Here is a 25,086-nt window from a genome sequence, read left to right as displayed (position 1 = left end):
AGGAGAACTTGCAATAACTTAACTGTATGTTATAAAGTGTTGCAACGTACACAGATACAGTTATCTACCCAATACATAGTTTTTTAAAATGGCCCAATGATCCCAGCCTCCCCATAGTCACATCTTTGTGTAGTCCCCTCCCCCTTGAAAATGAGCTTGACCTAGTAATTTGCTTCTAATAAACAGAATACAGCAAACGTGTGTAATTCACTCCCAAAGCTGGTTTATAAAGGACTCTGATTCCAACTTGCTCTTTCTTTTGCCCTGTCACTTGTTTGATCTGATAAAACATGCAGCCATGTCGCAAGATGTTCTATGGAAAGGCCCATGTGGCAAGGGACAGAAGGATGTCTCAAGCCAACAACTCATGAGGACCTGAGGCCTCAGTCCAATAGCCTACTTGGAAGTGATCCTGCCAACAACCATGCGGGTGAGCTAGGAAGGAGATCTTTTCCAGATGAGCCTTGAGGTGACTGCAGCCGTGTGAGAGACCTGGAGAGAGAAGGCCCAGCTAAGTATCACCTGTATTTCTGACCCACAGAAACTGTGAGATAATAAATGTTGTTGTCTTAAGTCCCTGCATTTTGAGATAATTTATTAGATAGCAATAGATAAATAGTACAGTCACTGTTGCTGAGCACATAACTTTTTGAAAAACAATTTGATGTTATAATAAATAACACTGCTCCCCATCTCTATTTTTCTTTGAAATTAAAGCTAAAAAGAATATTTATTCATCTGACAAAGATTTGCTGGAAGATTTCTATGTGCAAGGCATCCCATAAGGTATTGGAGGAGGATAAAAGGCTGAAGAAGGCTGGATGTCTGCTCTCAATGCATTTATGGTCTGAATAGAGAGATGATATTAGAAAGTATAATCACAGAGTAAAGAGATTTAAAAGGGGGAAGTGAGAGGATGCTAAAGGCATTTACAGTCTATTGGGGTCAGGAGGAAAAAAAAACACATCAGTAGACAGCAAATGAGTGCTATGAATAAAAGGAGAGAGATCGATAAAGCCCCATGGGAAGGAAGGGGAGGGAAGATGCCATCCATGTAGGGTAATCAGGGAAGCCTTCTTGAAGGAAGTGCATTTGACAGGAACTGTGATTATCAGTGAGAATTTTGACATAAAGGGTTGGGAGAAGGGCATGATGGGGGAAGAAACAGCTTAAGAAAAACAAAGAGGCTGGCACATATATATAGAAAATAAGAAGTAGTTAAATCCAAACTAAATGTATCCCCAACTCAACTTACCCTTAACTGGATCCCAAAACTTCCAACAGTCACTCCAATACCACTTGCAATGAGTGAAGGTCAGTATGTGAGAGGGAACAAACTCATTTCAGGGCCATTCCCAGGACCTTGGGAGGGGCCCATGCAAGTGAAGAATCCTCAAGCTCCATCTCCAAGAGCATCTGCCTAAGAGTCTCTCTTCTTATTTTTCCTTTGGGTCCAGGCTTGTGAGTGGACTGAATAGGGTCAGCTACAGGTCTTGTCATCAAAGCAATTCCTCTGTGTGTATAGAGTGCCAAGGTTTCTCTGAATCAATTTTATAGATCTAATACTAAAGCAGCTTTTTAGAACAGGTATTATGTTTGATACCGCTCAGAATTGCTGGGAGGATAAAATTAGAGGATTTGCTAGAAAGCACTTTGCAAACTCTAATGCATCTGATAAAATGTAAATTATGTGTAAGTGATGAGTTCTAGTACAGGAATCTGATCATTGGAGATGTTAAAGATGGCGAAAGGTCACTGTTACTATCAGCTGGGACTCAAACCCAGGACCCCCTGTACGAGGGATGCCCACTTTATATTCAGCCATGACACAGGGTATGGGATCAAAACTCAGCTTGATCACTTACTAACTATGGCTCAGACAAGTTCCTTCATTTCTCTGAGTGTCAGTTTCCTCACCCATAAAGTAGGAGTTATAAAATCTACTTTGCAGCATCATTGAGAGGATTAAAAGTTATAAGATATGTAAATGCTCAGCACAGCCTGGCACATAGCAAATGCTCAATAAATGGAAGTTATGGTGATGATTATTACCATTCTGTGCCTTTTTCACTGTACCAGACTGCACCCAATTCTAGTAGCTCATTGGTCATGATTTCTGGTGCCAGGCAGTATGAAAAATAGGCAAGACTCATCTTTGACTTCTTACCACCACACTTTCCCAGTGCTTCTTCCTCAGATTCCACCTCCTGGGCTGAAAGCTCCTGTTCAAGTAAGGCTTGGGCTAGTATCCCAAGGGTCCTTAGCATCTTCTTCCTCTTTTTCCATCTAAACTTCAACTGTGCCTCATTCCTTCTGGACCTGCACTCTGCTTTCCAAAGAAGCAGCTCATTAATTACCTGGCAGACCACAAAGGTATTGACTACTGACATGCTATAGTGCATTACTCTCCTCACCTCCACCTGAGCTGGCTTCATCTTAACAGGATCTCCACAGGCACACAAGCTGTGTGTAAACCATAAGGATGGCCCTGCTTCCTATAAATCTACCTCTATAACTCCATGTCTGAAAGCCCACAGAATGCAGAAAACTAGGAGGTCGGATCAGGTTTTGCATAATTATGAGGAAGAATGAGCCGAAAAAAAATCAATTTCCCATAGCCTGATCTGAAAGACTATTTTAAAAACCCACGCCTGGCAAGGAAAAAAGATGTGGCATGAGAAAAAATTTTTAAAAAAGGACTGGATTCCCAAAAGAGACAAAGAAAGAAAACCTACATGTTAGGTAGATGTGAGGGCAGGCCAAATTTCCCTCTTTAAAAATAAGGAGGGGGGCTTCCCTGGTGGCGCAGTGGTTGAGAGTCTGCCTGCCAAGGCAGGGGACACGGGTTCGAGCCCTGGTCTGGGAAGATCCCACGTGCCGCGGAGCAACTGGGCCCGTGAGCCACAACTACTGAGCCTGCGCGTCTGGAGCCTGTGCTCCGCAACAAGAGAGGCCGCGATAGTGAGAGGCCCGCGCACTGCGATGAAGAGTGGCCCCCGCTTGCCGCAGCTAGAGAAAGCCCTCGCACAGAAACGAAGACCCAACACAGCCATGGGTAAATAAAGAAATAAAAATTTAAAAATGACTAATACTCTCTAAAAAACAAAAACCAAAAAAAGCATTAGTTTCTATACTTTAAAAATAAATAAATAAATAAGGAGGAAAATGCAACATACAACCAGGTTTATCTGACAGGGAGAGAAATAAGGTTAGGAAAGGCAGCCACCGAAGCTGTCACCCTCTGCGGAGGGAAGCACAGCATCAGCAGGGTTAGGGATGGGCCCTGGTCCCACGGGCTTGGACACCATCTCTCAGCTCCTTAGCTTTGCTACCAAAGATTACTCAATAGCATCGTGACCATGCTACACTATTTAAAAATATCCCAGGTTTTACTGAAGGTTTCATGTTAAAAAAAACTACTTTTCATTTATAGTAATGTATGTGCTTAAATACAGAAAAGTAATATTTACTTTAAAGAATATATATTTGTAGAATATGGAAAATCACAAGTGGAAAAATCAAAGTCATTCATAATCTCTCTGCTAAAGGTTAATCGCTGAAGATTTTTCAATGTGTAGTTTTTCTTTCTGACTTCTCTATAGATAGATACATAGATATAAATACAGACATATAGATGTATTTTTACCCACACATAAATTGAAATAGTTGAGTTCATTCTGTGTGTAAAATTTTGTTCTGTGATTTTTTTATCATGGTATATAACATTCTTTATAAACTTAAAGACTGCATGGTATACAAACTACACAGAGGTACTTTAATTTATGAACCCATCTTTATACTGCTGAATATTTAGTTATTTTTATTATTATGAATTATGATCAATAAAAATTTTATGGGATTATTTGAGCACTTATCATTGCAATGACAATTATTTCCTTTGGATGGGTTGCTAGAAGTAGAATTACTGGGTCAACAAGTTAAATATTTTGAAGGCTCTTAGTATACACTGCCAAATTACTTTCCATCTAGTTTGCAGCAGTTTATCATCCTACCAGAAAATATAAAATGTTCATCTTGTCACACCCCCATCATGCAATGACTATTATTTTTAAAACAAGAAAATAGTGGAACATGTATTTTTGAATCAAAGAAGTTTGTGGCTTCTCAGCCAAATCACTTCAGTAGCCATTTCCTCTGAGTAAAAAGAGAAGTAAATATAATAACAGCAAGTGCAATGAACAGAGTACTGGAGTTGCAAGGAGGTTCTTCAGTGATCTTTTGTAATCAACTCTTCAGGCAGTGAATCAGTCAGGATCCTAGCAGGAACTCGACTGTGCTCTAGAGTGGGGAGTGGGGAGGATTGTTTAACAAGTGGTTGTTTATGAAGGAGTAGGCCAGAGTCAAGACTGGCAGGAGGACAGTAGGACAGCATGATGGAGCTACTATTACCCCTAAGCCCAAAGGGGAAGGGGAGCGAGCAGGGCCGAACACTGGAGGAAGAAGGGGTTACCTAAGGGTAGATGCAGCCCAAGAGGTGGGAGCCACGAGGACACCCTGACTTTGCTCTCCTCCAGCCCTTCCTACGAGTGTCTTCCATTAAGCAAACTCAGCTTGATTCCAGAGGGCAGGGCAAGAGAGTCTGGTTACTATCCATTGAGTGTGTCGCCCCACCCCCAATCCACATGTTGAAGCCCTAACCCCAGTAAGATGGCATTAGGAGGTGGGGCCTTTAGGAGGTACTTAGGTTTAGATGAGGTCATGAGAGTGGCGCCCCCTGATGAGATTAGTGCCCTTATAAGAAGAGGAGGAGACCAGAGCCCTATATCTCTCTACTATGTAAGATACAGCAAGCAGACAGCCATCTGCAAGCCAGGAAGAAGAGCCCTCACCAGAAACAAAATTGACTGGCACATTGATCTTGGACTTCCCAGCCTCCAGAATGGTGAGAAATAAATGCCTATGGTATTTTGTTACAGTAGCCCAAGCAGACTAAGACTCGGTGGATTCAGTCTGATAGCTCAGCCTCCCAGTTCTCAGAGGAGGATGGAGGGGTTGGACAGCAGAGGGAGGAGGGACAAACTGAATCGATCCAGAGCAGAAAGATAGCAAAAGACAAGCAAGGTTTGCTATAAGGCAGCAGTCATGCTTCACAAACCACCACGGGAAATAATCCACCTAGTATTCTTGTTTTCTGTGAAATTCTCAAGCAGCCAGTTGGGATATTACAATGTAATCATTTCCCTTTTCTTCAGTAATTTAAAGAGTGAAAATCTTGCAGCTTTTTTCTTCTCAAGAGACTAGAGTATATCTGTGGGTCCAATAATATCTTTGCAAAATACCCTACTGTGACTGAAGTTATTTTTCCAGACAAGTGTAAGAAATAGTCATGAATGTTTCATTAAAACTCTTCCTAATCATAAATGTATATCCGTGTCTTAACAAGTTCATGTTTTTAGCCCTGCAACTGTCCAAGTCAGCAAACAACTCTGTAAAATATCTTTAATCCCTTACAAGTGACTCAGGAGTCCCACTGAGGTTTTATCACACATTATTTAGTAAATCCATGAATCTACAAACCAGGAGACATGGAAAACCATAGCAACCAGGGACAAGACTGAAGAGGCAGCCAGGGTTTAAAGGACAACACTAGGAGGGATATACAGCCTTCCTGAGCTCAGAAGCCCACTTCCTCCCAGCCCACTCGACTGGACTTGACCTTGCCTTGGTCACTCCTCTTTCCTCTGCAGACTCAGTACAGGAACTTGTAGCTGGAATGGGCTTCAAGAGTTTAACAGGTCTAGTCCCCTGCTTGCAGACACGTTATTATCATTTTATACATGAGGAAGGTGAGACCCCAAGACTTCAAGTGGCTTGTCGAAGGTCACAAAACTCATAAAAAGAAAGAGAAAATACTAGAACTCAAGTCATGTTCTTCCTAACCCAATGTTTTACCAACTCTAATTTTGGCATGGTCTACAAATGGGGTGAGAGAAAAGGAAACTCAGATTCTCCATACATCTCTGATAGCAATAAACATGCTGTTACGGCCACTAAAAATAGCACACTGAAACTGAAATTAATCTATAAAATTGCACTCGCTGATAAAGAAATTTCACATTTCATAGCAAAATGTACCCTTCTGAAAATATATGAAATATATCAGGTGTTGGTTTCTGTGAGCATTGCCAATAAAGACCCAGTGTATTTTTATTCTCTCCAAGTCCTCATAATTGTTGGAGAATTTGTTCATTTAGTTAATGATAAATATTTTAAGAACATGAGAGCAGGTATCCCGTGAATGATGTTAATTAAGCAGACAAAAATCACATATGCGTAAAGAAATACAGGCACAAAAATCCTCTTCTTAGAACTGATATAAAGCTGACAGCTACTTTGTCATCATCACTATCATCATCATCCAGTCTCAGGGCAATCTCCCTGGAGACAGACAGAATTCTCCTCTTCTTTCATGGTCTCTCATGGTCCCAAGAGACCTCAATCCTACCCCTAGCTCTGCATGTTCTGGGATAGTAAATAATATTTGTCAAGGACCATCCCTGCTAGATAAGTCAGGTTTTTTCATCCTTTTGTGAACATCAGCACAGACTTCCCAGGCCTCGTACCTCCAGAGGATGTGAGTCAGTGTTCTGGGGGATGGAGCCCAGGTACCAGTGTGTTGTGACAGCTCCCCAGGTGATTCTGATGAACCGAAACGCAGGTGCCTGGCTCTGTCCCAGAACAACTGACTCAGAATCTCCAGGGTTCAAGGCTTGGGAGACCTGTATTGTGAAAAAGCTCCCCTACGTTGACTCGGAGGCAAACCAAAAAAATGAGAATTGCTCTGCAGTTGACAGGCATCCACACCATCTGGGGGGATAAACTGCAGCAACAATCTATGTGAAATGAATATTCTAATACAGCTTCCAGTCATGACCACAGCTAACCTCTCATCGGCTTTTCAATTTGGATAAATGCTTAATTTGCTCCTTAGGGCAGCGGTTGAGTATGTTTAAATATACCATGGAGATTGCATGCACAGTTCTGATGCATCTCTTATTATTTTTTCCTATATTCGCAAATCACCTTCATGAACACTAGCTTCACACCAAACAATAAAAACGCACATTAAACAACACAAACGAGGCCGCAGCCTCAATTTGAAAAAGGGTTTAATTTTACTACAAGAATCTTTTTTTCCCTCTCTTCTCATATGCTAAAATCAACCTGAATCTATTTACAAAATCTTGTGCTGAATTAAGTGAAACATAAAAGAAATACCACACATCATTAAAAGTTTATAAGTTAAAATAATATCAGAGGCAGACTCTAAAATCCAACTAAGACAAGAGCAATCTAACATTTTAAGAAATAACTTTACTAGAGAATGGAGTCCCCAACAATGACATCTGAAAACTTTAGGGTACAAAGTGTCAACACCAAAAGGACAGAACTGGTAAAAAGTAAGAAAAATTAACAAGTGGGTCCTGAGAAGTAAAATCTGTTTCGAACAAAACAAACTACTGCAAGATTTTGATCACCGAGTAACTGCAGTCCCTTGATGTATTCACTTTTTTCTATTTTCTTTTTCCTCTACAGATTCATTCTCTCTGCTTTGTGCAAGCCCTAACAGTGAGCTACAAAAATGTCATAAATTATAGAGTGCAAATAGAGTCAAATCCTGCTCTCACAAGGAGGCCCAAAGCGATAATCACGTATTTCTCAGTTTTAAATACACAGAAAAATATGCTTCTTGCCTACAAAATATAATGATGGGAATTGCAAAGACATCTCAGTAGAGCTGATCCCTGGTCCCTGCTGCCAATGAAGAAAGGGGAGACGATAAGATGCGTGTTAGAAAGGACAGTGGCATAAGTAAACCATCATTCTATTAATGGAAAGTGCAAACACAGTGGAGGAACAGCATTCTATTTACTCCAACTAAAATTAGATCAAACCTTTCTTAGCTAGCATGTCAGTACAGTGAGCTGCTTCTCAAAAAAACAGAATGAAGTGGTAACAGACCAGTACAAAAAGCTGCTCTTTGCAGCAGAAACTTGAAAACAGAACCCGTGTAATTCACTCTCCCCAAGGATGACCCACCCCATCTTCCTCAGGTGCTATAATGACACTGTTGCTCCTCATTAAAGATCAAGTTATGTAAGAGACCACAAAGTCCAGATAGGTCTTGCAGTAGCCCCTGAAGTTCACAAGCCATGGTGAAGCCACATTAACTACAGCTGCCTGTCAGCAATCTGAAGTCAGATTAGGATTCAGTAACAATGGAAAAGTTGACATAAACCAAGAGTTTCGAACTCTCCCAACCCCCGAGTCTTTGTCAACACCCCTATAAAGCAGCAAATGACTGGTTTGTATTTCACACCCTCTCTGTTTTTTGCTCTGCATCATTGTCTGTCAGCGTAATACTACTCAAAATATGACTGACAGGAAATAGGGGAACACAAAGACTCTAATATTTCTGCCACGTAATTATCTACTGAATTCTCAAGAGTTGGTTGGAGAGAAATGACCCCTGCCCACTTCCTGCTAGCAACACCCTGGACTCCTGGAGGACACCCCAAATTCAACATGCCTAAAACCTCATTTACCAATGAGCGTCCAGGAGTACCTCCCCCTTTGCAGCTTCCCTAGTCAAAGTTGCCATCATTCCACTATTAAAACCTTGGAGTTGGCTCCTTCTTTTCCTGGTATTAAGTCCAGCTAGTCCCAAGTGATTTCAACTTTTCCTTCAGGGCCTATAAGAAGGTTCCTTTCTTTCCCTTGTTTGGGCCAGAATTCTCCAAGCAAACATGTGTGGATGGCATTCTGAGAAACAGAAGAGTTTGCATTAAGACATAGGCGTGTGAGAGCATGACACACCAGGGAACTCCTCGTAACCTGATATTATTGCATCTGGAGAAGCAAGAAAGGAGGTGAGAAAGGGTTCTAACAGGAAAGACCCTAGATCCCCCAATGTGAAAATTGAACTTTTTCCAGTAGACCAGTATGCCATAGACTTCAGTAATTTGACTAATGCTTTATCCACATACCATCTATATTATTTGATTTAGTTTTTCTGATTACATTTTCTATATTAAACATTGAAATTTTCTTTTGACTTTTAAACACCTTATTATGGAAATTTTCAAATATATACAAAATTAGAGATAATAGTAAAATAAATCTACATGTACCCAGCACAACAGATATCAATCCATGTCTAACCTTGTTTCTTCTATATTTTCCTTCCACACCACCTCCATCAGCACACATGGCTGAATTAACTCATTTGTGATAAGCAGATCACAGACACTATGTCATTTCATGTGTGTGTGTGTGTGTGTGTATACATAAACTTTAAAAGACTATTTTTTAGAGTAGTTTTAGGTTTACAATACAATTGAGAGGAAGATACAGAAATTTCCTAAATGCCTTCTGCCCCCACACCTGCATAACTTCCCCCATTATCACACACCAGAGCAGTACATTTTTTTTACCAAGGATGATCCTACATTGACATATCATAATCACCCAGAGTCTGTGGTTTACCTTAAAAGTTCACTCTTGGTGTTCTCTGAGTTGCAAGGATCTGTGGTTTGGTGTCTGACATTAATTTGTGGGATTCTCAATCATTATTTAAAGGACTTTTTAAAAACATAATTATCACATCCAAGAAAGTTAATAATAATTCCTAAGTATCCAGACATTAAAATTTTATGTCACTGCCATATACGAAAAACTGAAATCGTTCGCCATAAATTTTTTAAAGAAAATAATATTATTAAAATTATGGCATGATATGCTTGCATTTGGAACACTTAGCTTAAGGCCCTTTCTCCTTATTAAAAATGGAGTTTAGAAGTGTTAGATAGACTAGTCTTACACTTCCTCATTGTCAAAAGCAGAAGGACTGAAAGAGAAGTTAAAAAGGAATAAATTTCCCACTATGTAACTTAAGATGATTTAATGCCATGCTTACGTACCACCTAAATCATCTTACATTTCACCAGGAATATATGTCCCACACTTTGGGACACACTGCTATAGGGAACAGGAAACCATCTAAGAATTCTGGGTTTGATGGAATTCATAATTTGGGGAAATTGTTCTAGCAGCAGCAAGAACAGAAGGGAGCTACAAAAGAGGGAAGGAGAGCCTCTTACTGGGTCCCCCAACTTACTAAGTCACCCCATTACTTCTTGAGAGCTTCTTTGGTTCTTGCAGAGGAATTCACCTAATGCTCTAATAAGGGAATGCACACACTCATATGCCCTTGATGAAAGAACAGACTTCCTCTATTGGTGAAGGTTTTCTTTGACTGATCTCACAGCTGCTGGGGTGGGGGATGCCTGTGAATGTGGAGAGAGGAAGGGGACACTACGTAACCAACCAAATCAGCTGAATCAATGAGGTGACTGATGTCACAGCCGGATGGCCCCCACATCCCAGCCCATCATTTCTTGAACCTTCACTATTACCCAAGCTAACCCCCCACCTTTCCAAAGCCAATCTTCCTCTGAAGGGGCTTTAGTGCCAGGCCCCAGATCCTCCTTCCTCATGAGAGCTCTCTCCTGTGACTAAATCACCCAGCCTTCAAGAAATGCCAAAATATGACATTTTCCAGAATATTTCTCACCCCCACCCCACACACATACGCTCAAATATCTTCCATGCTCCCCTTTCACTTGGAGAAAAGTTCACATCTTTGCAGTACCATTCAAGGATCTCCCAGATCTGGCTCTTACTGATCTTCCCAAATTTATTTCCTCATATTTTTCTCTGCTTTAGCTTACCTGATCTAATTGCTTTCACCCAAATATGCTCAGGCACAAAGTCATTTATGTCCACCTAACATAGTTTAATACTACCCTACATTCTGATTATTTCACTCATCATTTGTCCCACCTTCCAAAGGTAAAAGCCAGAAAGGTCACATGTCCAGACTCTTTCATAGTAGGATTGGGGACTGCTCCTTAGCGTCTAAGTATTACTCTCAGATGAAGAGATTGTGTGAGCTCTCTAAATCATTTAATAAATTCCTTTTCGACTTAAACTAGCTAGAGTTGATTCTGTTGTGTGCAACCAAAAGTCCTTACTGATGCACTGCCCCCATTCCCTAATTTGGCTCATTTTCTCCACCAGAAATGACCTCCTCAGTCTTCTACAGATGGCCAAATCTGACCCTTCCATCAAGTTCTACCTTGTCCAAGGTTTCTTCCTTATGTTTCCTCAAATACTCTTTCCAAAGTCTTATTGTTTATCTCACTCATTGGAAACTTAATACATGCTTTTCTAAGTTATAACTACTGTCTTCTGCCATATCCTGCTTCTACAACTTGAATATGAGTCCCTGTGTTCTCACACTGATTCAGGAGTTAATGAGTTTTTTCTATAGGTAAATCACTGTGCTTAATGCCAGTGATACCAAGATGACTAAGCCAAAATTTATGTCCTCAGCAACACACAAGCCAGTGGGAGAAATAAATGGATAAATGAAGGGACACAAAGCAATGTTCTATAATACAGGGTCTACAGTTCAGGTGAAGGAAGAACTCACATTCCCTGGTGAGGTTCTGGGAAGGTGGGGAGGACAGAAGTGAGGCTTAAAGAACAGGTGAGAATTCACCAGGCAGGCAAAGAAGAGGGAGAATATCGCCTCCTCCTTAAACCCCTAGTATATACTCCCAAATTTAGAATGTTCCCTAAACATTCTTTGCACTCAAATTATCTTCTAGTCGGGGCCAGCAATATGTATAAGAGTTTCAACAAAAAAACCTTGATCAAAAACCCATAAAAGAAAATGAAGGAATCAAAAGAAAATAGAGTCAAACAAATTTTTTTCCAAATCAATGCACCTTCATTGAACTCTTGCTATGTGAAATACACTTTAATACTGTCCCTACCTCCAAGGTCCAATGCTTGTTTAAAGGCAACCTAGCTGAGGAGCTATGTATATAAATGCAAGGAGAGTTAATCAACAATAAAAGACTTGACAGTTCAGTCTAATAATAGAAAAAAAACTCACACATAGCACATGATCAAGTGCCAAAATTATCAGAACCATGAGAATTTTTTTAAAAGAGTGATTAGTTTACATTGCGTGAGTCAGGGGAAACGTTATAGAGATATACACATATAGAGAGAAGTGCTAAATTAAAAGCAGAAAAACACAGGGTAAGTTCAGAGGTTAGTAAATAAATCTATTTGGCTGGATAGAGAATTTGAGTGGCAGAATAGCATGAATTAAAATACCTCGAAAAATAAGGAGGGGTGTTGGTCCACAAACTTGGGAACTTCTTGGGTGAAATCTGAAACTGGTCCCTGTACGTGGAGGACAAGGAGAGACCTAAGAAAGAGACAGATTGGTAGATGGTAGGTTTAATCAGCAAGGGAACTTACCTAGGAGGTTTGTCTTGGGCGGTCACAAGACGAGTAGATCTCTGCCCCATCTCCCAGAAACTTAAAAGTTTATATAGAGGCCTTAACTGGGTTCAGTCTGGTATTCAGTCCAGATGGTTTCAACGATACATTACTTTCTCAAGGCTGTGTCCTTGAAAATGGCCCCTGCTGTAGCAATGGTGGAAAGAATGCATTCTCTGGGAGAGGGATGAGGAACCTCCAATTGCCTGGATTTAGCTTGTGGATCAACCAGTGGTCACGTTCTCTCGATGACCCCCTCCAACAAGGGGTCCTTTCTGAGGATGCAGCATGTATACACATGCACACACAAAGGATAGGAACTACTTGTTGAGCATCTATTACCTGTAAATTGCACAGGTACCCATAAGTTATCTAAATTAATTCTCAGATAAGAACACAGGGAGATTAGAGAGGTTACATAGTTTGTTCACGGTCAGTGTAGGAATATACAGATGCACAAGACAGACATGGCTGCTGACCTCCGGGGCTTACAGTCTATCGTCTTCAGAGCTTATAAGTGGATGGGCTGAATTCTTACCCTGGGCTCCCAAGCCCAGGTTCATCACTCTCCGGTATTCCTCTCTTCCTATCTAGGACCCAGCTAGGTCCAATGTTAGCAAACCTCACTCCATCTTCATCTCACATTTTTAAAGCCACTCTTTATATAATACCTATGGCAATGATTCTTGAACCAGTCTGTGAATCATCATCACCTGCTGGGCTTTTTAAAAACACACATGCCCTGGACCCAGCCCCCAAATCCTGAATTGGAGACAAGCCTCTGTATTTTTTAAATATTCCACAAGCGATCCTGATGTATAGCCAGAGTTAAGAACTTGACAGATACCCAGTAGGCCAAAACATGTCCCCAAACTTATTACCTAAGATCTGAATGAAATCCACACACACGCACACTTTGTTCTATTCTTTTACAAGGAATCCAGACAAGTGATCTAAGAATGATGCTAATGATAATAATAACTTTAATAGCTACCTTTTATTGAGTGCCTACTCTGCCCACAGGCACTGTGCTAATTGTTTTTACCCATATTATCTGATTTAATTCTCACAGAATCCAAAGAGGAAAAAACTTTTAATATTCCTATTTCCAAAGTCATAAATTAGACAGAAGAGCTGGAATTCACACCGAAGAATGCATTGATCCAAAATAAATGCTCTTTTTAGCCACTTCACTACATTGCCTCCCCAAACTAATGATATTCATTTATTCATTGAATACCTGATCAAGCACTATCCATATGCCAGGTACCGTGTCCTCAGTCACATACAGTATATATCGATACTCACGCACTCCAAAGTAACAGTATATTTACTCAAGCTCCAAGGGATAATATTTGTCACAGAGACTATATCAAATAGGCTGAAGCTTTGTTACCCAGCAACTTAACAAGGTAAAGATTTCACTAATAGAAAAGTAGTTTTTTGAGGGGAGGAAAAACTATATAAGCTATGGTTATGAAAACACATAAATGAAGCTTTAAGGAAGTGGATTTTGACTCCGATTCCCTCAGGTCAGAGGGCCCTCAAAATCTGAGTCCTGCTGATTCTCATTGATTTCCAAGAGCTAAAAGTTAACCATCAGATCATCTTATTATTAATACCCAAAGAGAAACCCTGTACTCATTATTTAAGCTTAAGCTCACCTGAGCATCAGGTGGTATTGATATTTTTCAATATGCTGCTACAGAATATCCAAATGCCCTGAAACAATGAATATTTTCAAAAGGGTAATTCATGTATTCCTTTCTCTCTTGTACATTTTAAGCCGGTGGTTATTTCAATCTTTTGAGAGTCATGAGTGCCACTGAGAATCTAAAGAACCTTATGAAGACTTTCAGAAAAACACACACGTGTCCATGCACATATGTTTACATTAAGAATCTCTCATCTTGGGACTTCCCTGGTGATGCACTGGTTAAGAATCCGCCTGCCAATGCAGGGGACACGGGTTTGAGCCCTGGTCCGGGAAGATCCCACATGCTGCGGAGCAACTAAGCCTCTGCACCACAACTACTGAGCCTGCCCTCTAGAGCCCGCGAGCCACAACTACTGAGCCCTCGCACCTAGATCCCGTGCTCCGCAACAAGAGAAGCCACTGCAATGAGAAGCCCGCACACCAAAACGAAGAGTAGCCCCCGCTCGCCACAACTAGAGAAAGCCCGCGCGCAGCAGCAAAGACCCAACGCAGCCAAAAATTAATTAATTAATTAATTTTAAAAAAAGAATCTCTCATCTAAACAACGATTTCATTTGTTCTTTTTATATTTAATTTTAAAAATTAAGTGCTACTTCGGGGACTGGGAGTTCCTAGATAAAAAAAAAAGAGCGATAGAGAGAAAGAGATTCCTTGTCCCAGAGGAGCTCATCTACAGTCTAGAAATTTTATTTATTACCAGGTTTTGAAAAAGAAAATATGTTTGAAACCTTATTATCAATTAACAGCAGTACATTAACCAGGTATGACTAGCTGTACAGGTATGGCTAATATCTGCTACCAGTCGGAATGCAGGGCTGAGTGGCAGATCAAGGAAAGTTTGACCCCAGATGATGGGAGATCATCCAAGAAGGTAAGCAGTTTTTAGTCTGGGAAATCTGGCGATAGGTAGTGAGGACCAGGCAAAGGGGCTGGGTTTATTGACAGATCTCCAATCCCTAAGATGACATGGGTCAAGGTTTAAAGCAAAGCACCAGCCTCCAGAATACAAGGCAGGAAACCAAAACAGGAATTGAGGCAATGGGGTCTCAGAGACCCAGACCCACTCATTGACACTGGGATATGGAAGGGGCTTGGTTAAATGGAAACAGGCAAGTCTCCATACTTGGAATGGGCACAAGATCAGAATAAGACTCACAGGGCACTGAACCTGGGAGCCATTGGCCTATTGATTCTCAGTTCCATCTAGTCCCCAGTCCCTAAAAGATAGAGGACTGGTACCAGGGACCGTGGCAAAGGGCAAATCTACAGGTGAGGGCCAAATGGTTAAATCCAGCTGTGGAGATTGTCAATCTACAGGGACTAGGAGCCAAAAAGATCATTACAAGTACTAACCATGTTTCACAAAATATCTCCTTTTATCTTGGAATTCTGGGATGTAATTCTACTGAAACCAAAAGGATGGAAAACTGGAATAAAAAAACAGCTAAATGCTTGGAAATTTTTGTGTACTGAATGTCAGGCACCTTGATATTTAGAAACTACATAAAGGAGATATTTGGAATACCAAGTTATTTTTGTGCCCCTATCAAATGTTGGCAGTCATAATGATCTATTTTCTGGCTAGAGGAAATTATTCACAATAGGTAATTCTATGTACGGTAGTATTTCTCTCATCCCTCTCTCTATAACAGAAATGCTGGGTAAAGACTGCTTATTCTGAGAGTGTGGAAAAGGCTAGAAAAATAACCAAGCTAAAAATGATAAATGGCTGATGGCTTGTCTAAGCCATTAAAAAAATCACAAAACATTTGTTTCCTTCATATTTTCACATATTCCTTCCATATATGGGTTCACAGCAGTTAAATGGAGACATTTCTAATTTTTCCTCTAGAAGAGCATTCTGAAACAGGGCAGAGAGTCAAGCCAGCTAAACCTGAAAGGGGCAGGATAAAAGAAGACATTCTTTGCTGGAGTGCTAGAGATATTCTCTGTGTCTTTTCACCCTGTTCTGTGGCCTGAAGGCTGAGCTATGTGTTCTCCAACTGTGGGATCCCTTGCCCCTCAACTTTTATGTTGTTCAGCCAGTGGAGAGTCCCCACCTGCAAGAGCTGGGAGGGAGAGAGGAGAATGATGTCAAGATATCTGTACCCCAGATCCCTCCAGGAAAACTCATCACAGGTTGCAGGGTCCCTCCATTCAACACAAGTCCTGCCAGGCAGCCCTCTCCACACAGCCATCCCTCCTTCCCATGTTTCAGGAATTGCTCTCTCCTCTTGCATCCTCACAGCCCACTCTCCCAGCCATAAGGCTTCTAATCCTTTTGGTTTCTCTACGCCCTGCCCATCCCTCCTCTAGATGTCCAATATGAGTTTGCATCTGTTTCCTGCCAGGACCTGGACTGAATATAATCATCCCATAGTCGCCCCTCCAGTAGATGGAGCAGGGAGAGTAACGTGACCTCCATGACCTCCACTGGCAATGCTGTTCGGGTTAGTATCAAAAAGTGTCAATCCTGAGTGCAAGGAAAGGGGGTCTGTTCTTTCTAACTTGGCCAAGCATCCTGAGGGCCACTCCAAATCTCACCCTCCCCTAAATCAGCTCAACAATTTCAGAGATTTTGGTTTCTGGGTATTGTGAGGGGAAAAAATCATTTTCACCTAAGCCACCAGCAACTCCCCAAAACAGAGCACCCAAGAGAAAGATCTAAAAGGCTGGAGTAGAAGGGGCTTGAAGCTCAGTTTCTCCCCATTTGGGTTTTTTCCTAATGTACTTAGAACATTTCTCACAATCATATAATTTTAAAACTGAATTTACACTCTTGTCAGATTATCAAAAGAATTAGAATATAATATTTCTGTGACAAACTCAAAACTGCCAAACAATTTCAATAGCTGTGCAGGATGTTATAACCTCCTGGTAACTTCTCTTAAATTCAGTTTTTGTTTTGGTTTCCATCAAGTAGTCCGAGACTTTATGTTCAATGCTTATTTAAGATAGGAGCAGGTAGGATTATCATCTTAGAAGGTAAATGGTTACCCATTAAGCATAAATACAATTGATTTAACATTTTTCAAAACCCACTGATCTTATTAATCACATCAGAGACACTTGGACACTTGTCCATCTAAGAGATTCACACAGAAATGTTGGAAACAAGCATGGTTTAGCTACAACAAGGGTGAATCTAATGATGCTCAAATCCCAGCTGTAATGAGGCATCACTACAACCACACATGCATTTCCAAGGCTACTGGGAGAGGTCTGCAGTGAATCTTGAAGAAGCCTCAGTAATGTGAATAAAACCACAGAAGGTGAGACTACAAGACCCACAAAGTCAGTATTAGAGCAATATTGGACTCCATTTTCTGAAAAGGACAACAGCAACACCGATATCAACATTCCAATGATTTAAAGTTAAAACTAGAGAAATTTTATTAGATATTGGAGCGAGTATTGACAGCCAAGGATGATATATGGTTAAAATTCCATACATACTGGTCTCAGGTACCATGCCAGCCACAAATGACTCAAAACTACAAATATCTATACTTTGCCACAGGAATAGACAACATCCTCTCCCTCCATCCCCTTAATAGACTTATTTCTTTTTAACTTGTGGATTCAGGAAATAGAGAATCCTTCTCAAGAAGAAAAGCCATCTTCTGGAAGCATGGTTTCCTCAGTGTGACCAGAAAGACAGCACCTCAAATCTGGAGGGAGCCAGGAGCTTGAAATACCCAGTCAAGAGGGGGGCCGTCTCCTCCTGTCTCTCCACTGCCCTTCCTCCTTCCCTAGAAAAGGGTAAGATTCCAGATACCAACTGCATCTTAGTAGATGTGTCTAACCCTCTTTCTTTCTCTCTTTCTCTCTCTCTCTCTCTGTCTGTCTCTCTCACACACACACACACTCCACACCGGCCTGATTCTCAAAGCCATCTTATTCAATCTCTCCTTTTCTTTCTAAAAAGAGCCTTCAAGCACAGCGTCCATACAAGGTAAAATTCAGACTTGGGGGGAAAGGGAGAAGCCTCGCTTAGGTCCTGAGGCTAAACACTACCAGAGCTGTGCTTTGTGAGTTAAGGGCATTGCTAAAAATGAAGTGAAGTTTATCATCTTCTTCCATGACTTCAGGAGGAGATGAAGGAGCTGGGCCACTGGATGATCTGAATTTTACAATGCTGACTTCTTGTTACTCTCTCTGGGGGAGAGCATGGGTTTGGGAAGCAGACAGTTCTGGGTTCAAACTCTAACCCGATACCTGGTAGCTGTGCCCTTGAGCAAGGTAGCCTCTCTGGGCCTCAATTTCCTCACCTGTAACATAGCAATAGTAACACCCACTTCACAGAGAGGCTGTGAGTTTTCATGAAATCAGATATGCTATTGCCTCGTAGAGTGGAAAACGTGATACAGCTGTCACAGAGCAGCAGTAGCATGATTCAGAATTCACAGCCTGAATCCTTTGTGTGCTATGCTAAGTTAAGGCTCCTGCTATCTCTTTCAGAATGTTTCAGTCCAAGCATTTCATCTATAGTCAATCTTCAAAGATTACTCTGCACACAGTTCAGCCTGACATTGGTTACAACCTCACCATGGCTGCACATAGTACATATTTCAGTATAATTTTCTACTAAAAGCCAAGAGATAACTAACTCCTTCTTAACTTACGGCATAGGCTTAGATTTCCATTCCTGGTTTTCTTCCCTAACAAGTTTACATGTGCCACATGTTACATGTGCTAGCGGTTTTACATGAATGAGCTTTACATAGAGTGTAAAACTTTAAAGAAGATAGATCTCTATATACAAGTATGTTCGAAATTTGACCTCAATTTTCCACCCCTTATCAAATAACCAAACTTGAGTTGGGAAGGGTACCCAAGTCCAAAGTCACAGAGCATATCCCCCATCTCCTTTCCTCTTCCTTTCTGAGAGACAGACCTAAGTCACACTTAGGGGAGTAAAATTCTACACACCCAGCAAATATAATCAGAATGCAACAGAGGTGCAGATGAGTAATAAGGCCATTGAAGACAGCTTCATTAAAGACTACACAAGGGACTAAGAGTGGAATTAATAACATCTGGTGTGGCCTTTGGTTCTCTAACAAGCATAATTGTGTCATATTCTCTAAAATAGGTGAGCCAAGATTTAGAAAGGAAAAAAAAAAATCAGAGATGTCTTGGACCATGGTAATCAGATAATCTGCTTCAACCAGAATTCAATTGCATCACCATCAGAATAATCTCCCAGGGACTTCTGGCGGTCCAGTGGTTAAGACTCCGTGCTTCCACTTTGGGGGGCACGAGTTTGATCCCTGGTTGGGGAACGAAGATCCCTCATGCCATGTGGCCAAGAAGAAGAAGAAGAAGGAGGAGGAGAAGAAGGAGAAGGAGAAGAAGAGGAAGAAGAGGAAGAGGAAGAGAAAGAAGAGGAAGAGGAAGAAGAGGAAGATTCCAGAGGGAAGGGACTAAGAGGTCATCATCAGGAGATTCATCTGTCATTCTGAACTCCTCTCTCAGATGAAAGTCCCTCCAATCCCAAACCTTGTTCTCCATTCCATGCTTTATAAACCTAATGGGATTCCTTCCACATGGGTAAATGTCCATGTTGCCAGATGACTGGGCCAAGTGTCCAGGGGTAGCAGATTATGGCAGCCCACTCCCTCTCATTTAGTCCTACAAACACGCCATTCAGGCCCCTGGGAGTGAAACTCCACTTGTCCTTTAGAGATTCCAGCCCAAGTAACGGAAGAGTTTTCACTGTATTGTAGGCTAAGGTGCAAAATCACTGAGAGCAAAGCAAATTTTTGTTCCTGAGAGTCTTTAGTGGATTTTCCTTTGAAATTCACTTGCACATACAACTTACAGATTAGATCCACTACAGATATACATGAGATCACATTCTAAGATTTTAGTAGTCAAGAGTTTTTCTTGAATTAATACAGCTGAGCAAAAACAATACTTGGAAAATCTCAAACAAATTCATGGGTTATTAACAATGGTTTTCAGCCCATGCTTTCAGAGTCCCCAACATCTGAGTGGACGCAATGTGTCGGTGGGGCTGTACAGAATGGTGGGAGCACACATGACGTGTCCCAGGCCAAATCCCCTCAGACTCCAAAAAGATTCCTTGCACAGAGAGGAGAGGGTATGGATACCCAGCTTGTGCTAGGAAGGAGAGAGAGTATTCCAGGGTTCTGAGTAGTCAGTGCTACCCAAGTGTGCTCTGTGGATTGGTCCTGGCGATGAATTGTGACCAGTCTGTGGCAAGATATAGACATCAAGAGTAAGCAGTGAGAAAAATTGATAGCAAGTTGAGATTGCTGTGATTGTTCAGTGTATGATTATTTTTCTATTAGTTCATTTTTATTGATTTTGCAAGAATTTTGATCTGTGATGGGTTGGGAATTTAAAAACACAAACTGGTTCTTCACCACAGATAGTTTGAGAAGCATCACCCTAGACCTGTGTTTACAGCCTTGGCTGTAAACTTCATTGGACTCTCCTGGGGAGCTTTAAAAAGTACTGATGCCCGGGACTCCATCCCAGAGACTGTTTTAATTGGGATGGAATGCAGCCTTGGCAGTGGGATTTTTTTAGAACTCTCAGGTGTTTCTAATATGCAGCAAAGTATTTGAGAACCACTTTCCCCATACTGTTTAGAGATTAGGGGATGCACTTAGGGGTGAGTGAACTGGGAACACACAAAAGTAATTATTTTATGTTACTTTGAAAATTTGAAAAATATTTTAAAGTGGTAATTCCATGTTTTATTAAAAACAACAGTAAAATGAACTGGAATGTTTTGACATACAGCCATGTTATGTACAATTTTTAATGTAAACCTTTTATGGCAATATAACATGCATACAATAAAGTACACAAGTCTCAAGTGCACTGCTTGATATTTTCATAAAGTAAACACATCCGTGAAATCAGCATTCAGATCAAGAAACAGATAATGCACAATATTATTTGCCCCTATGTTATGCCAATTTTTTTTAAATGCTAGCACATTTTTTTTAATTTTTTTATTTTATTTATTTATTTTTGGCTGCATTGGGTCTTCGTTGCTGTGCACAGGCTTTCTGTAGTTGCGGCAAGCGGGGGCTGCTCTTCATTGCAATGCGTGGGCTTCTCATTGTGGTGGCTTCTCTTGTTGCGGAGCACGGGCTCTAGGAGTGTGGGCTTCAGTAGTTGTGGCGCATGGGGTCGGTAGTTGTGGCTTGCGGGCTATAGAGCACAGGCTCAGTAGTTGTGGTGCACGGGCTCAGTTGCTCCACAGCATGTGGGATCTTCCCAGACGAGGGATTGAACCCATGTCCCCTGCATTGGCAGGTGGATTCTTAACCACTGTGCCACCAGGGAAGTCCCTGATATCTTAAAATAGCTTCCCACTGAGAGAAAATAAAGACAATGTACTCTGTCACTATGAATATGATATTTATCTTGTTTACGGTAGGTCTAGTTAAAGTTGGAAGATTTGAAAGAATAGGAATAGAAAGTACAATGATTCTTCCTGGTAAAGACAGCAGATTGAAATACACACACTTCTATTTGTTCATTCAGGAAATTCCACTAAAATGACAATAAGTGCAATTTTAAAAACAAGAATCAGGAAAGAAAACAATAACAAAATTTTTGAAGCTGGAAAGTGGTAAATGACTTGTCAGGCTTGAAGAAACTGAAACCTAAGTTGAGGGTAGGAAAAATGGATATTAGTCCAATTTACAACACAGAATTTTCCAGACTTACCAGTTGCCAAATTAACAGGTATGACAGTGAGGTTACAATCAGTAGCCTTGTTTAAGTCTTTTTAAGAAGACTAATGGCTTCTTAATTCCCATCCTCACTCTGTACAGCATTTGACTACACCTTCCTTTACTCTGGCACAGGCCAGAGCTTTATTCTCTGGAGAGGTCCAAACAGAAGTCCACAGGGACCCCAGACACGGTTGAAGATTGGGGTAACATACCAAGATCATGGAGGAATGAGGTGAACCTACACACATTGCTCAGTGAGATGCCCAGGCTTCCTTCCTACTTGGTTCGCAGGATGCTAGCAGCAGTTGGGAGATTAGAAAAGCCTTCTCTGATCCAAAGGAACAGATCTCACAAAAACGAAATTGAAGGTTCCCAAGGAAACAGCTCAGCTATTTGACAGTGAGGTCACGATAGACAAGCCCCTGTTGGGAGATAATTCTCCATGGGTCTTTCTTCCATTTCTGAACATCTTGTGTAGGCTCTGACAACTCTTTGTCCTGGACTAGCTTTTCAAGACCCTGTATAGTGAAGTTTGTCTCCCTCTAGAATAGAAGGCAGGTTTGTTTGCTAATGTCTCCCTCTGGAGCAAAGATCGGGTAGGTTTGCTTGTAGACCATTATAAATGATTGGAATTTCTTGAGCTCAGGAGTCCTCAGGTATGACACAAACCCACTACATAGTGAGGACCCACCTTGCTTGCTCTGTATTGTCCCTGTGAAATTTTTGGAGCAAGGGTAACCACCGTGAGCAGGAAGCTCATGCTCCTTGCTGAACTGTGAGTAATAATGTCCTTTGTATCTGACCCAGGAATCTCATGTCTTCTGGTAGCGTCTATGAAAATACAGCAGACTAACTTGTTAGTTCGAAAGTGGGGTAAGACCCTTCATAGTTCCTGACCTACTCAACCATTCTCACAGCTCCCAAATAGTTTTGGAGTCCTCCACTCTAGAATACATGTAGATACACAAAAATCACCAAACACCCAAGAATATTGGCTAACAATAATAAAAAAATTTTTAAAAAACAACTTGGAGGAAGTGGCCCATTCAAGAGAATAGAACTTTCAAAAAAAGTTCCTCAGGGAATAATAAAAGAAGCTATTATATCCATAAAACAAGAATAAGATGACTTTTTTTAGAATAGTAACAATTCTTTTTATTCATATAACATAAAATTCACCATTTTAACCATTTTAAAGTTTACAGTTAAATGTCTCTTACTACATTCACAGCATGGCCCAGCACATCCTTCACTGAAACATCTCTAGACAAGTGCTGGATCTTGTTTTCTGTCCACACAACTTGAAAACAGAAGTGATGCAGCTTCTAATAAGCCTATTTCTGAAGATCATAATCATAGGGAAAATAAGATGCCATGTTTTTAAAAGAAATATTAGGAAAATAAAAGAGCTATTATAACTTCAAATGAAACTTTAAGTGAAAAACTTAATTGAATAATTTGAAAATAGAGTTAAGAAAATATCCTACAACGTACAGCACACAGATAAAGAGATGGAAACCAGAAAAGAAAAGATTATAATCTGGGTACTTCATTCCAGCATAAGCTATTAATTCAGCCACCCTACCTCTCAACTTCCTGCTCAGAAAGAATAAATTTCCTCATTGCCTAAGCCAATATAAATTGAGTTTTCTTTCCTTGCTGCTAAATTCATCCTGGGGAGAGGGGAGGAGCCAAGATGGTGGAGTAGGAGGACATGAAGTTTGTATCTCCTCACAACTAGGGCACCTAACAGGCACTGGTGGGGGACCTCGGACACCTAAAGGGACAGGAGGAATCCCCGTGTGACCAGGTAGGACTTGGAGGGGAAGAAGGGGGGAAGGAAAAGTGGAGGGAGGAGGGGACCGGCACCCCTGAGGGGTGGCTGGGGGAGGGGAGGGGTTCCCATGATTAGAGGGTCCCACCCACAGTGTGGGGATCAGTGAGGATGGGGAGAGACCTTCAGGGGATCAGGGGATCAGAGGGAATGCAGCTAGCATCTCCCCCAACCGCTCAGGCCCTGGTGAGCCTGCTGGGGTCCCAGGCCTAAACCTCAGCCCTCCAGGGGCCCCTCCGGCCGAGCAGGTCCTGGGAGCGTGGGAGTGAGGTGGGGGGAGGAAAAGTGGAGGCAGAACAGGACCAGAGCCTCTGAGGGGCAGTGGGGGGAGGAAAAGGTTTCCCACACTCGAGGGGCCCACCATGGAGCAGGGGTTAGCAGGGACAGGGAGAGACCTTCGGGGGACCAAGAGATCAGAGAGGAACACATCCAGTGTTTCCCCCACCCACTCAGGCCCCGCAAGCCTGCTGGGTTCCTGGGCCTGAACCCCCACCCTCCAGGGCTCCCTCTGTCTGTGATGAGCCTAGACCCCACCTGGCCTAAACCTTGCCCCTGCCTAAGCCCCACCCCCAAGGCCTTTTCCAGCCTTATTTTTTTTTTGAATTTTATTTTATTTATTTTTTTATACAGCAGGTTCTTATTAGTTATCCATTTTATACATATTGGTGTATATATGTCAATCCCAATCTCCCAATTCATCCCACCACCCCCCCCCCGCCACTTTCTCCCCTTGGAGTCCATACGTTTGTTCTCTACATCTGTGTCTCAATTTCTGCCCTGCAAACTGGTTCATCTGTAACCTTTTTCTAGGTTCCACATATATGCGTTAATATACGATATTCATTTTTCTCTTTCTGACTTACTTCACTCTGTATGGCAGTCTCTAGATCCATCCATGTCTCTACAAATGATTTAATTGATATTTATAAGACATTCCACCCAAAAGAGGCAGAATACACTTTCTTCTCTAGTGAACAGAGAACATTCTGCAGGATAGATCATATCTTGGGTCAAAAATCAAGCCTTGGTAAATTTAAGACAATTGAAATTGTATCAAGCGTCTTTTCTGACCACAACACTATGAGATTAGAAATCAATTACAGGGGAAAAAACTGTGAAAAACACAAACACATGGAGACTAAACAATACACTACTAAATAACCAAGAGATCGATGAAGAAATCAAAGAGGAAATCAAAAAATACCCAGAAACAAATGACAATGAAAACATGACGACCCAAAATCTATGGGACGCAGCAAAAGCAGTTCTAAGAGGGAAGTTTATAGCAATTCAATCTCATCTCAAAAAACAAGAAAAATCTCAAAAAAACAACCTAACCTTACACCTAAAGCAACTAGAGAAAGAAGAACATAAAAAAAGTTAGTAGAAGGAAAGAAATCATAAAGATCAGAGCAGAAATAAATGAAATAGAAACG

The 25,086-nt window shown here is 41.3% G+C and overlaps 1 protein-coding gene and 1 long non-coding RNA gene across 3 annotated transcripts in view; one reads left to right on the top strand and one right to left on the bottom strand.

The window, feature by feature from the left end:
• Window positions 1-25,086, top strand: part of LOC309655419 — a 141,856-nt gene that overhangs the window by 28,267 nt on the left and 88,503 nt on the right. The gene's annotated exons all lie outside the window — the stretch shown is intronic.
• Window positions 1-25,086, bottom strand: part of SLC35F4 (solute carrier family 35 member F4) — a gene marked incomplete at its 5' end in the record, with an annotated part of 295,837 nt that overhangs the window by 253,755 nt on the left and 16,996 nt on the right. Inside the window, one exon of one of the 2 annotated variants that reach the window (XM_082450437.1) lies at window positions 12,211-12,272. The exons of the other annotated variant lie outside the window; for it this stretch is intronic. Of the gene's footprint in view, window positions 1-12,210; window positions 12,273-25,086 lie in introns of those variants that run through there. 2 annotated transcript variants of the gene reach the window in all.

Source organism: Balaenoptera physalus (genome assembly GCF_965194825.1).
Source record: "Balaenoptera physalus genome assembly, chromosome: 2".
Taxonomy (NCBI): Eukaryota; Metazoa; Chordata; class Mammalia; order Artiodactyla; family Balaenopteridae; genus Balaenoptera; species Balaenoptera physalus.
This window is presented reverse-complemented; position numbering and strand designations above follow the sequence as displayed.